Here is a 15,835-nt window from a genome sequence, read left to right as displayed (position 1 = left end):
CAGGAGTGTCTGTGTGAGTCCAGGACAGGAGGGTCTGTGTGAGTCCAGGACAGGAGGGTTTGTGTGAGTCAGGACAGGAGTGTCTGTGTGAGTCCACGACAGGAGTGTCTGTGTGAGTCCAGGACAGGAGGATCTGTGTGAGTCCAGGACAGGAGGATCTCTGTGAGTCCAGGACAGAAGGGTCTGTGTGAGTCAGGACAGGAGGGTCTGTGTGAGTCAGGACAGGAGGGTCTGTGTGAGTCCAGTACAGGAGGGTCTGTGTGAGTCCAGTACAGGAGGGTCTGTGTGAGTCCAGGACAGGAGGGTTTGTGTGAGTCCAGGACAGGAGGGTCTGTGTGAGTCCAGTACAGGAGGGTCTGTGTGAGTCCAGTACAGGAGGGTCTGTGTGAGTCCAGGACAGGAGGGTATGTGTGAGTCTAGGACAGGAGTGTCTGTGTGAGTCCAGGACAGGAGGGTCTGTGAGTCCAGGACAGGAGTGTCTGTGTGAGTCAGGACAGGAGGGTTTGTGTGAGTCCAGTACAGGAGGGTCTGTGTGACTCCAGGATAGGAGGGTCTGTGAGTCCAGGACAGGAGTGTCTGTGTGAGTCAGGACAGGAGGGTCTGTGTGAGTCCAGGACAGGAGGGTCTGTGTGAGTCTAGGACAGGAGGGTCTGTGTGAGTCCAGTACAGGAGGGTCTGTGTGAGTCCAGGACAGGAGTGTCTGTGTGAGTCAGGACAGGAGTGTCTGTGTGAGTCCAGGACAGGAGGGTCTGTGTAGGTCCAGGACAGGAGGTCTGTGTAGGTCCAGGACAGGAGGGTCTGTGTGAGTCCAGTACAGGAGGGTTTGTGTGAGTCCAGGACAGGAGGGTTTGTGTGAGTCCAGGACAGGAGGGTTTGTGTGAGTCCAGGACAGGAGGGTTTGTGTGAGTCCAGGACAGGAGTGTCTGTGTGAGTCCAGTACAGGAGGGTCTGTGTGAGTCCAGGACAGGATGGTCTGTGTGAGTCCAGTACAGGAGGGTCTGTGTGAGTCCAGGACAGGAGGGTCTGTGTGAGTCCAGGACAGGAGGGTCTGTGTGAGTCCAGGACAGGAGGTCTGTGTAGGTCCAGTACAGGAGGGTCTGTGTGAGTCCAGTACAGGAGGGTCTGTGTGAGTCCAGTACAGGAGGGTTTGTGTGAGTCCAGGACAGGAGGGTCTGTGTGAGTCCAGTACAGGAGGGTTTGTGTGAGTCCAGGACAGGAGGGTTTGTGTGAGTGCAGGACAGGAGGTCTGTGTAGGTCCAGGACAGGAGTGTCTGTGTGAGTCCAGGACAGGAGGGTCTGTGTGAGTCCAGTACAGGAGGGTTTGTGTGAGTCCAGGACAGGAGGGTTTGTGTGAGTGCAGGACAGGAGGTCTGTGTAGGTCCAGGACAGGAGTGTCTGTGTGAGTCCAGGACAGGAGGGTCTCTGAGTGTCCAGGACAGAAGTTTCTGTGTGAGTCAGTACAGGAGGGTCTGTGTGAGTCCAGTACAGGAGGGTCTGTGTGATTCCAGGACAGGAGGGTCTGTGAGTGTCCAGGACAGGAGGGTCTCTGAGTGTCCAGGACAGGAGTGTCTGTGTGAGTCCAGTACAGGAGGGTCTGTGTGAGTCCAGGACAGGAGGGTCTGTGAGTCCAGGACAGGAGGGTCTGTGTGAGTCCAGGACAGGAGGGTCTGTGTGAGTCCAGGACAGGAGGTCTGTGTAGGTCCAGTACAGGAGGGTCTGTGTGAGTCCAGTACAGGAGGGTCTGTGTGAGTCCAGTCCAGGAGGGTTTGTGTGAGTCCAGGACAGGAGGGTCTGTGTGAGTCCAGTACAGGAGGGTTTGTGTGAGTCCAGGACAGGAGGGTTTGTGTGAGTGCAGGACAGGAGGTCTGTGTAGGTCCAGGACAGGAGTGTCTGTGTGAGTCCAAGACAGGAGGGTCTGTGTGAGTCCAGTACAGGAGGGTTTGTGTGAGTCCAGGACAGGAGGGTTTGTGTGAGTGCAGGACAGGAGGTCTGTGTAGGTCCAGGACAGGAGTGTCTGTGTGAGTCCAGGACAGGAGGGTCTGTGAGTGTCCAGGACAGGAGGGTCTCTGAGTGTCCAGGACAGGAGTGTCTGTGTGAGTCAGTACAGGAGGGTCTGTGTGAGTCCAGGACAGGAGGGTCTCTGAGTGTCCAGGACAGGAGTGTCTGTGTGAGTCCAGTACAGGAGGGTCTGTGTGAGTCCAGGACAGGAGGGTCTGTGAGTCCAGTACAGGAGGGTCTGTGTGAGTCCAGGACCGGAGGGTTTGTGTGAGTCCAGGACAGGAGGGTCTGTGTGAGTCCAGGACAGGAGGTCTGTGTGAGTCCAGGACAGGAGGGTTTGTGTGAGTCCAGGACAGGAGGGTTTGTGTGAGTCCAGGACAGGAGGGTTTGTGTGAGTCCAGGACAGGAGGGTCTGTGTGAGTCAGGACAGGAGTGTCTGTGTGAGTCCAGGACAGGAGCGTCTGTGTGAGTCAGGACAGGAGTGTCTGTGTGAGTCCAGGAGAGGAGGGTTTGTGTGAGTCCAGGACAGGAGGGTCTGTGTGAGTCAGGACAGGAGTGTCTGTGTGAGTCCAGGACAGGAGGGTCTGTGTGATTCCAGTACAGGAGGGTATGTGTGAGTCCAGGACAGGAGGTCTGTGTGAGTCCAGGACAGGAGTGTCTGTGTGAGTCCAGGACAGGAGGGTTTGTGTGAGTCCAGGACAGGAGTGTCTGTGTGAGTCCAGGACAGGAGTGTCTGTGTGAGTCCAGTACAGGAGGGTTTGTGTGAGTCCAGTACAGGAGGGTCTGTGTGAGTCCAGGACAGGAGGGTCTGTGTGTGTCCAGTACGGGAGGGTTTGTGTGAGTCCCGTACAGGAGGGTTTGTGTGTGTCCAGTACAGGAGGGTTTGTGTGAGTCCAGTACAGGAGTGTCTGTGTGTGTCCAGTACAGGAGGGTTTGTGTGAGTCCAGTACAGGAGGGTTTGTGTGAGTCCAGTACAGGAGGGTCTGTGTGTGTCCAGTACAGGAGGGTTTGTGTGAGTCCAGTACAGGAGGGTTTGTGTGAGTCCAGTACAGGAGGGTTTGTGTGAGTCCAGGACAGGAGTGTCTGTGTGAGTCCAGTACAGGAGTGTCTGTGTGTGTCCAGTACAGGAGGGTTTGTGTGAGTCCAGGACAGGAGGGTCTGTGTGAGTCCAGTACAGGAGGGTTTGTGTGAGTCCAGTACAGGAGGGTTTGTGTGAGTCCAGTACAGGAGGGTCTGTGTGAGTCCAGGACAGGAGGGTCTGTGTGTGTCCAGGACAGGAGGGTCTGTGTGTGTCCAGTACAGGAGGGTTTGTGTGAGTCCAGTACAGGAGGGTTTGTGTGAGTCTAGGACAGGAGGGTCTGTGTGTGTCCAGGACAGGAGGGTCTGTGTGAGTCCAGTACAGGAGGGTCTGTGTGAGTCCAGTACAGGAGTTTCTGTGTGAGTCCAGGACAGGAGTGTCTGTGTGAGTCCAGTACAGGAGGGTTTGTGTGAGTCCAGGACAGGAGGGTTTGTGTGAGTCCAGTACAGGAGGGTTTGTGTGAGTCTAGGACAGGAGGGTCTGTGTGTGTCCAGGACAGGAGGGTCTGTGTGTGTCCAGTACAGGAGGGTTTGTGTGAGTCCAGTACAGGAGGGTTTGTGTGAGTCTAGGACAGGAGGGTCTGTGTGAGTCCAGTACAGGAGGGTCTGTGTGAGTCCAGTACAGGAGTGTCTGTGTGAGTCCAGTACAGGAGGGTCTGTGTGAGTCCAGGACAGGAGGGTCTGTGTGAGTCAGGACAGGAGTGTCTGTGTGAGTCCAGGACAGGAGGGTCTGTGTAGGTCCAGGACAGGAGGGTTTGTGTGAGTCCAGGACAGGAGGTCTGTGTAGGTCCAGGACAGGAGGGTCTGTGTGAGTCCAGGACAGGAGGGTCTGTGTGAGTCAGGACAGGAGGGTTTGTGTGAGTCCTGGACAGGAGGGTCTGTGTGAGTCAGGACAGGAGTGTCTGTGTGAGTCCAGGACAGGAGGGTTTGTGTGAGTCCAGGACAGGAGTGTCTGTGTGAGTCCAGGACAGGAGGGTCTGTGTGAGTCCAGGACAGGAGGGTTTGTGTGAGTCAGGACAGGAGTGTCTGTGTGAGTCCAGGACAGGAGTTTCTGTGTGAGTCCAGGACAGGAGGATCTGTGTGAGTCCAGGACAGGAGGATCTCTGTGAGTCCAGGACAGGAGGGTCTGTGTGAGTCAGGACAGGAGGGTCTGTGTGAGTCAGGACAGGAGGGTCTGTGTGAGTCCAGTACAGGAGGGTCTGTGTGAGTCCAGTACAGGAGGGTCTGTGTGAGTCCAGGACAGGAGGGTTTGTGTGAGTCCAGGACAGGAGGGTCTGTGTGAGTCCAGTACAGGAGGGTCTGTGTGAGTCCAGTACAGGAGGGTCTGTGTGAGTCCAGGACAGGAGGGTTTGTGTGAGTCTAGGAAAGGAGTGTCTGTGTGAGTCCAGGACAGGAGGGTCTGTGAGTCCAGGACAGGAGTGTCTGTGTGAGTCAGGACAGGAGGGTTTGTGTGAGTCCAGTACAGGAAGGTCTGTGTGAGTCCAGGACAGGAGGGTTTGTGTGAGTCCAGGACAGGAGGGTCTGTGAGTCCAGGACAGGAGTGTCTGTGTGAGTCAGGACAGGAGGGTCTGTGTGAGTCCAGGACAGGAGGGTCTGTGTGAGTCCAGGACAGGAGTGTCTGTGTGAGTCCAGGACAGGAGGGTCTGTGTGAGTCCAGGACAGGAGGGTTTGTGTGAGTCAGGACAGGAGTGTCTGTGTGAGTCCACGACAGGAGTGTCTGTGTGAGTCCAGGACAGGAGGATCTGTGTGAGTCCAGGACAGGAGGATCTCTGTGAGTCCAGGACAGAAGGGTCTGTGTGAGTCAGGACAGGAGGGTCTGTGTGAGTCAGGACAGGAGGGTCTGTGTGAGTCCAGTACAGGAGGGTCTGTGTGAGTCCAGTACAGGAGGGTCTGTGTGAGTCCAGGACAGGAGGGTTTGTGTGAGTCCAGGACAGGAGGGTCTGTGTGAGTCCAGTACAGGAGGGTCTGTGTGAGTCCAGTACAGGAGGGTCTGTGTGAGTCCAGGACAGGAGGGTATGTGTGAGTCTAGGACAGGAGTGTCTGTGTGAGTCCAGGACAGGAGGGTCTGTGAGTCCAGGACAGGAGTGTCTGTGTGAGTCAGGACAGGAGGGTTTGTGTGAGTCCAGTACAGGAGGGTCTGTGTGACTCCAGGATAGGAGGGTCTGTGAGTCCAGGACAGGAGTGTCTGTGTGAGTCAGGACAGGAGGGTCTGTGTGAGTCCAGGACAGGAGGGTCTGTGTGAGTCTAGGACAGGAGGGTCTGTGTGAGTCCAGTACAGGAGGGTCTGTGTGAGTCCAGGACAGGAGTGTCTGTGTGAGTCAGGACAGGAGTGTCTGTGTGAGTCCAGGACAGGAGGGTCTGTGTAGGTCCAGGACAGGAGGTCTGTGTAGGTCCAGGACAGGAGGGTCTGTGTGAGTCCAGTACAGGAGGGTTTGTGTGAGTCCAGGACAGGAGGGTTTGTGTGAGTCCAGGACAGGAGGGTTTGTGTGAGTCCAGGACAGGAGTGTCTGTGTGAGTCCAGTACAAGAGGGTCTGTGTGAGTCCAGTACAGGAGGGTTTGTGTGAGTCCAGGACAGGAGTGTCTGTGTGAGTCCAGGACAGGAGGGTCTGTGTAGGTCCAGGACAGGAGGTCTGTGTAGGTCCAGGACAGGAGGGTCTGTGTGAGTCCAGTACAGGAGGGTTTGTGTGAGTCCAGGACAGGAGGGTTTGTGTGAGTCCAGGACAGGAGGGTCTGTGAGTCCAGGACAGGAGTGTCTGTGTGAGTCAGGACAGGAGGGTCTGTGTGAGTCCAGGACAGGAGGGTCTGTGTGAGTCCAGGACAGGAGTGTCTGTGTGAGTCCAGGACAGGAGGGTCTGTGTGAGTCCAGGACAGGAGGGTTTGTGTGAGTCAGGACAGGAGTGTCTGTGTGAGTCCACGACAGGAGTGTCTGTGTGAGTCCAGGACAGGAGGATCTGTGTGAGTCCAGGACAGGAGGATCTCTGTGAGTCCAGGACAGAAGGGTCTGTGTGAGTCAGGACAGGAGGGTCTGTGTGAGTCAGGACAGGAGGGTCTGTGTGAGTCCAGTACAGGAGGGTCTGTGTGAGTCCAGTACAGGAGGGTCTGTGTGAGTCCAGGACAGGAGGGTTTGTGTGAGTCCAGGACAGGAGGGTCTGTGTGAGTCCAGTACAGGAGGGTCTGTGTGAGTCCAGTACAGGAGGGTCTGTGTGAGTCCAGGACAGGAGGGTATGTGTGAGTCTAGGAGAGGAGTGTCTGTGTGAGTCCAGGACAGGAGGGTCTGTGAGTCCAGGACAGGAGTGTCTGTGTGAGTCAGGACAGGAGGGTTTGTGTGAGTCCAGTACAGGAGGGTCTGTGTGACTCCAGGATAGGAGGGTCTGTGAGTCCAGGACAGGAGTGTCTGTGTGAGTCAGGACAGGAGGGTCTGTGTGAGTCCAGGACAGGAGGGTCTGTGTGAGTCTAGGACAGGAGGGTCTGTGTGAGTCCAGTACAGGAGGGTCTGTGTGAGTCCAGGACAGGAGTGTCTGTGTGAGTCAGGACAGGAGTGTCTGTGTGAGTCCAGGACAGGAGGGTCTGTGTAGGTCCAGGACAGGAGGTCTGTGTAGGTCCAGGACAGGAGGGTCTGTGTGAGTCCAGTACAGGAGGGTTTGTGTGAGTCCAGGACAGGAGGGTTTGTGTGAGTCCAGGACAGGAGGGTTTGTGTGAGTCCAGGACAGGAGTGTCTGTGTGAGTCCAGTACAAGAGGGTCTGTGTGAGTCCAGTACAGGAGGGTTTGTGTGAGTCCAGGACAGGAGTGTCTGTGTGAGTCCAGTACAGGAGGGTCTGTGTGAGTCCAGGACAGGATGGTCTGTGTGAGTCCAGTACAGGAGGGTCTGTGTGAGTCCAGGACAGGAGGGTCTGTGTGAGTCCAGGACAGGAGGGTCTGTGTGAGTCCAGGACAGGAGGTCTGTGTAGGTCCAGTACAGGAGGGTCTGTGTGAGTCCAGTACAGGAGGGTCTGTGTGAGTCCAGTACAGGAGGGTTTGTGTGAGTCCAGGACAGGAGGGTCTGTGTGAGTCCAGTACAGGAGGGTTTGTGTGAGTCCAGGACAGGAGGGTTTGTGTGAGTGCAGGACAGGAGGTCTGTGTAGGTCCAGGACAGGAGTGTCTGTGTGAGTCCAGGACAGGAGGGTCTGTGTGAGTCCAGTACAGGAGGGTTTGTGTGAGTCCAGGACAGGAGGGTTTGTGTGAGTGCAGGACAGGAGGTCTGTGTAGGTCCAGGACAGGAGTGTCTGTGTGAGTCCAGGACAGGAGGGTCTCTGAGTGTCCAGGACAGAAGTTTCTGTGTGAGTCAGTACAGGAGGGTCTGTGTGAGTCCAGTACAGGAGGGTCTGTGTGATTCCAGGACAGGAGGGTCTGTGAGTGTCCAGGACAGGAGGGTCTCTGAGTGTCCAGGACAGGAGTGTCTGTGTGAGTCCAGTACAGGAGGGTCTGTGTGAGTCCAGGACAGGAGGGTCTGTGAGTCCAGGACAGGAGGGTCTGTGTGAGTCCAGGACAGGAGGGTCTGTGTGAGTCCAGGACAGGAGGTCTGTGTAGGTCCAGTACAGGAGGGTCTGTGTGAGTCCAGTACAGGAGGGTCTGTGTGAGTCCAGTCCAGGAGGGTTTGTGTGAGTCCAGGACAGGAGGGTCTGTGTGAGTCCAGTACAGGAGGGTTTGTGTGAGTCCAGGACAGGAGGGTTTGTGTGAGTGCAGGACAGGAGGTCTGTGTAGGTCCAGGACAGGAGTGTCTGTGTGAGTCCAAGACAGGAGGGTCTGTGTGAGTCCAGTACAGGAGGGTTTGTGTGAGTCCAGGACAGGAGGGTTTGTGTGAGTGCAGGACAGGAGGTCTGTGTAGGTCCAGGACAGGAGTGTCTGTGTGAGTCCAGGACAGGAGGGTCTGTGAGTGTCCAGGACAGGAGGGTCTCTGAGTGTCCAGGACAGGAGTGTCTGTGTGAGTCAGTACAGGAGGGTCTGTGTGAGTCCAGGACAGGAGGGTCTCTGAGTGTCCAGGACAGGAGTGTCTGTGTGAGTCCAGTACAGGAGGGTCTGTGTGAGTCCAGGACAGGAGGGTCTGTGAGTCCAGTACAGGAGGGTCTGTGTGAGTCCAGGACCGGAGGGTTTGTGTGAGTCCAGGACAGGAGGGTCTGTGTGAGTCCAGGACAGGAGGTCTGTGTGAGTCCAGGACAGGAGGGTTTGTGTGAGTCCAGGACAGGAGGGTTTGTGTGAGTCCAGGACAGGAGTGTCTGTGTGAGTCCAGTACAGGAGTGTCTGTGTGTGTCCAGTACAGGAGGGTTTGTGTGAGTCCAGGACAGGAGGGTCTGTGTGAGTCCAGTACAGGAGGGTTTGTGTGAGTCCAGTACAGGAGGGTTTGTGTGAGTCCAGTACAGGAGGGTCTGTGTGAGTCCAGGACAGGAGGGTCTGTGTGTGTCCAGGACAGGAGGGTCTGTGTGTGTCCAGTACAGGAGGGTTTGTGTGAGTCCAGTACAGGAGGGTTTGTGTGAGTCTAGGACAGGAGGGTCTGTGTGTGTCCAGGACAGGAGGGTCTGTGTGAGTCCAGTACAGGAGGGTCTGTGTGAGTCCAGTACAGGAGTTTCTGTGTGAGTCCAGGACAGGAGTGTCTGTGTGAGTCCAGTACAGGAGGGTTTGTGTGAGTCCAGGACAGGAGGGTTTGTGTGAGTCCAGTACAGGAGGGTTTGTGTGAGTCTAGGACAGGAGGGTCTGTGTGTGTCCAGGACAGGAGGGTCTGTGTGTGTCCAGTACAGGAGGGTTTGTGTGAGTCCAGTACAGGAGGGTTTGTGTGAGTCTAGGACAGGAGGGTCTGTGTGAGTCCAGTACAGGAGGGTCTGTGTGAGTCCAGTACAGGAGTGTCTGTGTGAGTCCAGTACAGGAGGGTCTGTGTGAGTCCAGGACAGGAGGGTCTGTGTGAGTCAGGACAGGAGTGTCTGTGTGAGTCCAGGACAGGAGGGTCTGTGTAGGTCCAGGACAGGAGGGTTTGTGTGAGTCCAGGACAGGAGGTCTGTGTAGGTCCAGGACAGGAGGGTCTGTGTGAGTCCAGGACAGGAGGGTCTGTGTGAGTCAGGACAGGAGGGTTTGTGTGAGTCCTGGACAGGAGGGTCTGTGTGAGTCAGGACAGGAGTGTCTGTGTGAGTCCAGGACAGGAGGGTTTGTGTGAGTCCAGGACAGGAGTGTCTGTGTGAGTCCAGGACAGGAGGGTCTGTGTGAGTCCAGGACAGGAGGGTTTGTGTGAGTCAGGACAGGAGTGTCTGTGTGAGTCCAGGACAGGAGTTTCTGTGTGAGTCCAGGACAGGAGGATCTGTGTGAGTCCAGGACAGGAGGATCTCTGTGAGTCCAGGACAGGAGGGTCTGTGTGAGTCAGGACAGGAGGGTCTGTGTGAGTCAGGACAGGAGGGTCTGTGTGAGTCCAGTACAGGAGGGTCTGTGTGAGTCCAGTACAGGAGGGTCTGTGTGAGTCCAGGACAGGAGGGTTTGTGTGAGTCCAGGACAGGAGGGTCTGTGTGAGTCCAGTACAGGAGGGTCTGTGTGAGTCCAGTACAGGAGGGTCTGTGTGAGTCCAGGACAGGAGGGTTTGTGTGAGTCTAGGAAAGGAGTGTCTGTGTGAGTCCAGGACAGGAGGGTCTGTGAGTCCAGGACAGGAGTGTCTGTGTGAGTCAGGACAGGAGGGTTTGTGTGAGTCCAGTACAGGAAGGTCTGTGTGAGTCCAGGACAGGAGGGTTTGTGTGAGTCCAGGACAGGAGGGTCTGTGAGTCCAGGACAGGAGTGTCTGTGTGAGTCAGGACAGGAGGGTCTGTGTGAGTCCAGGACAGGAGGGTCTGTGTGAGTCCAGGACAGGAGTGTCTGTGTGAGTCCAGGACAGGAGGGTCTGTGTGAGTCCAGGACAGGAGGGTTTGTGTGAGTCAGGACAGGAGTGTCTGTGTGAGTCCACGACAGGAGTGTCTGTGTGAGTCCAGGACAGGAGGATCTGTGTGAGTCCAGGACAGGAGGATCTCTGTGAGTCCAGGACAGAAGGGTCTGTGTGAGTCAGGACAGGAGGGTCTGTGTGAGTCAGGACAGGAGGGTCTGTGTGAGTCCAGTACAGGAGGGTCTGTGTGAGTCCAGTACAGGAGGGTCTGTGTGAGTCCAGGACAGGAGGGTTTGTGTGAGTCCAGGACAGGAGGGTCTGTGTGAGTCCAGTACAGGAGGGTCTGTGTGAGTCCAGTACAGGAGGGTCTGTGTGAGTCCAGGACAGGAGGGTATGTGTGAGTCTAGGACAGGAGTGTCTGTGTGAGTCCAGGACAGGAGGGTCTGTGAGTCCAGGACAGGAGTGTCTGTGTGAGTCAGGACAGGAGGGTTTGTGTGAGTCCAGTACAGGAGGGTCTGTGTGACTCCAGGATAGGAGGGTCTGTGAGTCCAGGACAGGAGTGTCTGTGTGAGTCAGGACAGGAGGGTCTGTGTGAGTCCAGGACAGGAGGGTCTGTGTGAGTCTAGGACAGGAGGGTCTGTGTGAGTCCAGTACAGGAGGGTCTGTGTGAGTCCAGGACAGGAGTGTCTGTGTGAGTCAGGACAGGAGTGTCTGTGTGAGTCCAGGACAGGAGGGTCTGTGTAGGTCCAGGACAGGAGGTCTGTGTAGGTCCAGGACAGGAGGGTCTGTGTGAGTCCAGTACAGGAGGGTTTGTGTGAGTCCAGGACAGGAGGGTTTGTGTGAGTCCAGGACAGGAGGGTTTGTGTGAGTCCAGGACAGGAGTGTCTGTGTGAGTCCAGTACAAGAGGGTCTGTGTGAGTCCAGTACAGGAGGGTTTGTGTGAGTCCAGGACAGGAGTGTCTGTGTGAGTCCAGGACAGGAGGGTCTGTGTAGGTCCAGGACAGGAGGTCTGTGTAGGTCCAGGACAGGAGGGTCTGTGTGAGTCCAGTACAGGAGGGTTTGTGTGAGTCCAGGACAGGAGGGTTTGTGTGAGTCCAGGACAGGAGGGTCTGTGAGTCCAGGACAGGAGTGTCTGTGTGAGTCAGGACAGGAGGGTCTGTGTGAGTCCAGGACAGGAGGGTCTGTGTGAGTCCAGGACAGGAGTGTCTGTGTGAGTCCAGGACAGGAGGGTCTGTGTGAGTCCAGGACAGGAGGGTTTGTGTGAGTCAGGACAGGAGTGTCTGTGTGAGTCCACGACAGGAGTGTCTGTGTGAGTCCAGGACAGGAGGATCTGTGTGAGTCCAGGACAGGAGGATCTCTGTGAGTCCAGGACAGAAGGGTCTGTGTGAGTCAGGACAGGAGGGTCTGTGTGAGTCAGGACAGGAGGGTCTGTGTGAGTCCAGTACAGGAGGGTCTGTGTGAGTCCAGTACAGGAGGGTCTGTGTGAGTCCAGGACAGGAGGGTTTGTGTGAGTCCAGGACAGGAGGGTCTGTGTGAGTCCAGTACAGGAGGGTCTGTGTGAGTCCAGTACAGGAGGGTCTGTGTGAGTCCAGGACAGGAGGGTATGTGTGAGTCTAGGAGAGGAGTGTCTGTGTGAGTCCAGGACAGGAGGGTCTGTGAGTCCAGGACAGGAGTGTCTGTGTGAGTCAGGACAGGAGGGTTTGTGTGAGTCCAGTACAGGAGGGTCTGTGTGACTCCAGGATAGGAGGGTCTGTGAGTCCAGGACAGGAGTGTCTGTGTGAGTCAGGACAGGAGGGTCTGTGTGAGTCCAGGACAGGAGGGTCTGTGTGAGTCTAGGACAGGAGGGTCTGTGTGAGTCCAGTACAGGAGGGTCTGTGTGAGTCCAGGACAGGAGTGTCTGTGTGAGTCAGGACAGGAGTGTCTGTGTGAGTCCAGGACAGGAGGGTCTGTGTAGGTCCAGGACAGGAGGTCTGTGTAGGTCCAGGACAGGAGGGTCTGTGTGAGTCCAGTACAGGAGGGTTTGTGTGAGTCCAGGACAGGAGGGTTTGTGTGAGTCCAGGACAGGAGGGTTTGTGTGAGTCCAGGACAGGAGTGTCTGTGTGAGTCCAGTACAAGAGGGTCTGTGTGAGTCCAGTACAGGAGGGTTTGTGTGAGTCCAGGACAGGAGTGTCTGTGTGAGTCCAGTACAGGAGGGTCTGTGTGAGTCCAGGACAGGATGGTCTGTGTGAGTCCAGTACAGGAGGGTCTGTGTGAGTCCAGGACAGGAGGGTCTGTGTGAGTCCAGGACAGGAGGGTCTGTGTGAGTCCAGGACAGGAGGTCTGTGTAGGTCCAGTACAGGAGGGTCTGTGTGAGTCCAGTACAGGAGGGTCTGTGTGAGTCCAGTACAGGAGGGTTTGTGTGAGTCCAGGACAGGAGGGTCTGTGTGAGTCCAGTACAGGAGGGTTTGTGTGAGTCCAGGACAGGAGGGTTTGTGTGAGTGCAGGACAGGAGGTCTGTGTAGGTCCAGGACAGGAGTGTCTGTGTGAGTCCAGGACAGGAGGGTCTGTGTGAGTCCAGTACAGGAGGGTTTGTGTGAGTCCAGGACAGGAGGGTTTGTGTGAGTGCAGGACAGGAGGTCTGTGTAGGTCCAGGACAGGAGTGTCTGTGTGAGTCCAGGACAGGAGGGTCTCTGAGTGTCCAGGACAGAAGTTTCTGTGTGAGTCAGTACAGGAGGGTCTGTGTGAGTCCAGTACAGGAGGGTCTGTGTGATTCCAGGACAGGAGGGTCTGTGAGTGTCCAGGACAGGAGGGTCTCTGAGTGTCCAGGACAGGAGTGTCTGTGTGAGTCCAGTACAGGAGGGTCTGTGTGAGTCCAGGACAGGAGGGTCTGTGAGTCCAGGACAGGAGGGTCTGTGTGAGTCCAGGACAGGAGGGTCTGTGTGAGTCCAGGACAGGAGGTCTGTGTAGGTCCAGTACAGGAGGGTCTGTGTGAGTCCAGTACAGGAGGGTCTGTGTGAGTCCAGTCCAGGAGGGTTTGTGTGAGTCCAGGACAGGAGGGTCTGTGTGAGTCCAGTACAGGAGGGTTTGTGTGAGTCCAGGACAGGAGGGTTTGTGTGAGTGCAGGACAGGAGGTCTGTGTAGGTCCAGGACAGGAGTGTCTGTGTGAGTCCAAGACAGGAGGGTCTGTGTGAGTCCAGTACAGGAGGGTTTGTGTGAGTCCAGGACAGGAGGGTTTGTGTGAGTGCAGGACAGGAGGTCTGTGTAGGTCCAGGACAGGAGTGTCTGTGTGAGTCCAGGACAGGAGGGTCTGTGAGTGTCCAGGACAGGAGGGTCTCTGAGTGTCCAGGACAGGAGTGTCTGTGTGAGTCAGTACAGGAGGGTCTGTGTGAGTCCAGGACAGGAGGGTCTCTGAGTGTCCAGGACAGGAGTGTCTGTGTGAGTCCAGTACAGGAGGGTCTGTGTGAGTCCAGGACAGGAGGGTCTGTGAGTCCAGTACAGGAGGGTCTGTGTGAGTCCAGGACCGGAGGGTTTGTGTGAGTCCAGGACAGGAGGGTCTGTGTGAGTCCAGGACAGGAGGTCTGTGTGAGTCCAGGACAGGAGGGTTTGTGTGAGTCCAGGACAGGAGGGTTTGTGTGAGTCCAGGACAGGAGGGTTTGTGTGAGTCCAGGACAGGAGGGTCTGTGTGAGTCAGGACAGGAGTGTCTGTGTGAGTCCAGGACAGGAGCGTCTGTGTGAGTCAGGACAGGAGTGTCTGTGTGAGTCCAGGACAGGAGGGTTTGTGTGAGTCCAGGACAGGAGGGTCTGTGTGAGTCAGGACAGGAGTGTCTGTGTGAGTCCAGGACAGGAGGGTCTGTGTGATTCCAGTACAGGAGGGTATGTGTGAGTCCAGGACAGGAGGTCTGTGTGAGTCCAGGACAGGAGTGTCTGTGTGAGTCCAGGACAGGAGGGTTTGTGTGAGTCCAGGACAGGAGTGTCTGTGTGAGTCCAGGACAGGAGTGTCTGTGTGAGTCCAGTACAGGAGGGTTTGTGTGAGTCCAGTACAGGAGGGTCTGTGTGAGTCCAGGACAGGAGGGTCTGTGTGTGTCCAGTACGGGAGGGTTTGTGTGAGTCCCGTACAGGAGGGTTTGTGTGTGTCCAGTACAGGAGGGTTTGTGTGAGTCCAGTACAGGAGTGTCTGTGTGTGTCCAGTACAGGAGGGTTTGTGTGAGTCCAGTACAGGAGGGTTTGTGTGAGTCCAGTACAGGAGGGTCTGTGTGTGTCCAGTACAGGAGGGTTTGTGTGAGTCCAGTACAGGAGGGTTTGTGTGAGTCCAGTACAGGAGGGTTTGTGTGAGTCCAGGACAGGAGTGTCTGTGTGAGTCCAGTACAGGAGTGTCTGTGTGTGTCCAGTACAGGAGGGTTTGTGTGAGTCCAGGACAGGAGGGTCTGTGTGAGTCCAGTACAGGAGGGTTTGTGTGAGTCCAGTACAGGAGGGTTTGTGTGAGTCCAGTACAGGAGGGTCTGTGTGAGTCCAGGACAGGAGGGTCTGTGTGTGTCCAGGACAGGAGGGTCTGTGTGTGTCCAGTACAGGAGGGTTTGTGTGAGTCCAGTACAGGAGGGTTTGTGTGAGTCTAGGACAGGAGGGTCTGTGTGTGTCCAGGACAGGAGGGTCTGTGTGAGTCCAGTACAGGAGGGTCTGTGTGAGTCCAGTACAGGAGTTTCTGTGTGAGTCCAGGACAGGAGTGTCTGTGTGAGTCCAGTACAGGAGGGTTTGTGTGAGTCCAGGACAGGAGGGTTTGTGTGAGTCCAGTACAGGAGGGTTTGTGTGAGTCTAGGACAGGAGGGTCTGTGTGTGTCCAGGACAGGAGGGTCTGTGTGTGTCCAGTACAGGAGGGTTTGTGTGAGTCCAGTACAGGAGGGTTTGTGTGAGTCTAGGACAGGAGGGTCTGTGTGAGTCCAGTACAGGAGGGTCTGTGTGAGTCCAGTACAGGAGTGTCTGTGTGAGTCCAGGACAGGAGTGTCTGTGTGAGTCCAGTACAGGAGGGTCTGTGTGAGTCCAGTACAGGAGTGTCTGTGTGAGTCCAGGACAGGAGTGTCTGTGTGAGTCCAGGACAGGAGTGTCTGTGTGAGTCCAGGACAGGAGGGTCTGTGTGTGTCCAGTACAGGAGGGTTTGTGTGAGTCTAGGACAGACGGCTCTATGAGTACTGTGGTGTTGTAGTTCATTTACAGGGGCTGATAATCGAGAGATATGGAATTTAAATTCCACAGGGCAGTTTGATCATTTGAAGTTATCTTTTTTAAATCAGAGTAAAAGGCTGGTGTCTTTTTAAATGGTCATGATGCTGTCAGGAATGTTGTGAACCCAGTTGTTTATTGGCAACGGCCTTTAGGGATGGAAACCTACCATCTCTACCCAGTATGCACCTGTATGTGACCCGAGAGCCACACAATCGTTGTTATCTCTTAACTGCCCTCTGATATGACACCGGCATGTCACTCATAGTGTCTAAACCTCTGAGCCCTTGCAGCAAAATGATTGCAGTGATGTGAGGTGACCGCTCACCACCACCTTCTCAGTACAACAGGGAGATCAGCAATAGTGGCAAAATAAGTGACAAGTAACATTTATGCTGCACAAGTGCCAGGCAATGACCATCTCAAACAAGAGAGAATCTAATCATCTCGATGTTCAATGACATTACCACTGCTTGAATCCCCCACTATCAACATCCTGGGGGGTCACCATTGACTAGAAAGTGAACTGGACCAGCCACATAAATACTGTCGCTATAAGAGCGGGTCAGAGGCTGGGAATTCTGCAGTGAGTAACCCCCCTCCTGTCTCCCGAATGCCCGTCCATCATCTACAAGGCACAAGTCAGGAGTGTGATGGAATACTCTCCACTTGCCTGGATGGATGCATCTCCAACAAC

The 15,835-nt window shown here is 55.8% G+C and overlaps 1 protein-coding gene across 1 annotated transcript in view; it reads left to right on the top strand.

Annotated features, from left to right (window-relative positions):
• The window catches only part of LOC137364330 (dynein axonemal heavy chain 6-like), a 1,069,890-nt gene that overhangs the window by 512,397 nt on the left and 541,658 nt on the right, over positions 1 to 15,835 (top strand). The window lies entirely within an intron of this gene.

The sequence above is a fragment of the Heterodontus francisci genome, unplaced genomic scaffold (genome assembly GCF_036365525.1).
Source record: "Heterodontus francisci isolate sHetFra1 unplaced genomic scaffold, sHetFra1.hap1 HAP1_SCAFFOLD_484, whole genome shotgun sequence".
In the NCBI taxonomy this organism is placed as follows: Eukaryota; Metazoa; Chordata; class Chondrichthyes; order Heterodontiformes; family Heterodontidae; genus Heterodontus; species Heterodontus francisci.
The sequence above is the reverse complement of the archived record's forward strand: the minus strand, read 5'-3'. Positions and strand labels throughout refer to the sequence as shown.